This window comes from Meriones unguiculatus, chromosome 11 (genome assembly GCF_030254825.1).
Source record: "Meriones unguiculatus strain TT.TT164.6M chromosome 11, Bangor_MerUng_6.1, whole genome shotgun sequence".
NCBI lineage: Eukaryota > Metazoa > Chordata > Mammalia > Rodentia > Muridae > Meriones > Meriones unguiculatus.
The window spans coordinates 17,060,338-17,062,744 of record NC_083359.1 but is presented as its reverse complement, the minus strand read 5'-3'; positions in this window follow the sequence as shown (position 1 = coordinate 17,062,744).

Sequence of the window (2,407 nt, the reverse complement as noted above, 5' to 3'; positions counted from 1 at the left end):
GAGAGGTGAGACAGACCTTGAACCAGAGACTGGAGGAAGCCATTTCAGATGAGGGAAGCAAATGGTACCTATGTGGGAGAGCCCTACCAGCTGTGTGTCTGTGGCACAAAAGCCACAGACAGCAGGCCTCCTTCAGTTTCTGGAGCACATGCTCTGCTCTCCTCAGCCTAACCATAACCTCAGACATGAGCTGGCACCCATTCACACTGGCCTAGGAAACTGGGAGGCACCTGACATAGAGCCTTCTACTTCCTCTACACAACTCCCTGAGGCTCCGTAAGGACCAGCTAGGGGCCATTTTTTTTGTGGTCAGGAAATGTCTGTGGTAACTGTGGATGCTTCAAGTCCCACCCCCAGGCCCTTCTGAAGTGGAGGTCACATTCCTAAAGATCCTCAACTGCCAGCTTCAATCTCTTGCTTCTTTTTTGGGAGGTGGATCTGGTAGGGAGTGGAGATTACCTTTCTCAAGTCCATGAGGTCGTCTCCAATCCAGGGGTGGGGGAGGAAACCCACATGGGAGAAAGAAGGCAAGCATTTCTAGTTCAGTTCAGTGCTTTTAACCTAAGGTGTACGCAAGAGGTATCCAGGGACTTTCAGGAATAAGCTCAGATTGGCCTAAGGATGTATGTAGCCCAGCTGACAGAATGATGGATTGCTGGGCAAGCACAGAACCCTGCCTTTGTTGCCCCAGCATGACAGAAAACGGGGGGGGGGGGGTGGTGGCTCACACCTGTGATACCGGGACTTGGGAAGCAAAGGATTTCTAGGCCGATCTTGGCTAGAGTGAGTTTAAAGACCAGCCTGGGCTACATAGGACCCTGCCTCAGAGCCAGGTGTGGTGGCTCACGCCTGTAATCTCTCTGGGAGGCAGAGGCAGTAAGATCTCTGAGTTCGAGGCCAGTCTGGTCTACAAAGTGCATTCCAGGACAGCCAAGGCTACGCAGAGAAACCTTGCCATGAAAAACAAGACAAAGCGAAACCCAAAGAGAGATGTGCTCATACCCAGATACTCTTGACAGATGCCTCCAGAGTCCGAAATGCCTAACACACATACGCTATTCAACTACATTAGTCACCAGGGAAATGCAAATTAAAACCACATTGTGATCACTGCACACCCACTAGACCAGGAAACGTGAAAAAAAAAAACAAACTCAGAAAATACCAACTGTCAGCAAAGACGTGATGAACTCTCCCCACATGCTGCTGGGGGGACATAATTCTACCTCCAAGCATTCCCCCAAGGACCACAGCAGAATGTTCACATGCTAAGACCTCCCCGCTGTAGAAGGATCAGATAAACTGAGGGAGAGCCTCTCAGGGCCAATATGTGCTTTGAGACTCAACTCAGCTGGGTGTGGTGGCACACACCTTTAATCCCTGCCCTCGGGAGGTGGGGTCAGGTACATCTTTGTGAGTTCATATCCAGTCTGGTCTACAGAGTGAGCTCCAGGCTAGGAAGGACTGCACAGTGAGACCTGTCCAAAATTAAAAAAAATACATAATTTTTTTTTTCTTGAATAAACCACAATTTTAGGCAACAATTTGGATGAGTCATCACACAAACTTGTCACTGAGTAGAAGGAGCCAGAGACAAAAGGATGGGCCACTGCTTGAGTCACTTATCTCTTTTGTTCTCTTGAGACAGGCCTAATGTAGCCCAGACTGACCCCAGGCTCACTATGCAGTGGCTACTTTTTCCTGTTAGAAACCATGCTGACAAAAGCCGCCAAGAGGTGAAGGGCTTAGTTTGGATCCTGGTTCTCGGGTAAGTTCCTCCATCGTGGTGGGAAAGCACCATGGCGGGTGCAAGAGGCCAGCGGTCCCACAGCATCTGCAGTCAGGACGCTGCAGGCCCTGATGGCCTCCCTCTTTCCTGCGGTCTCCTTTACCTCAGGTCTTCCCACCTCAGGGACCAAGGCAATTCCTCATGGGGCGGGCCCAGAGGCATCCCGGGAGGCTTAAATCCTAGGCGATTCCAGATCCAGCTGAAAATTAACACTAGCAGCACAGCGACCTTGCGCTCCTGTCTTCCTGCTCCTACGAGAGAGCTGGGGTTCCCAGGTGGGGGTGGGGTGGGGTGCTGTATCCAGCGTGCCCACTGGATCCAGCTGTGGCTCCAGGATCATGCCCAATGTTTCCATGCAGGTAAGACCGGTGGCAAGTGCCAGGCATACTGGTGACCATCGCAGTGCTGGTGGTTACCTAGGCTAAGTTCACCTGAGGAAACACGACTGATTTACATTTATGCTTTGTGTTTTTATTTTTGTTCGTGTCATCCTTTAGTGTAAAATTTTTATTTATTTATTTTAGTTCTCATCTTTGGGATCTTTGGGGTCAGGGCAAGATCCAGGCATCAGGAGTTTCAGGTGCACTGGAAAAGCAGATCCACTGAGAGGCCTCAGGT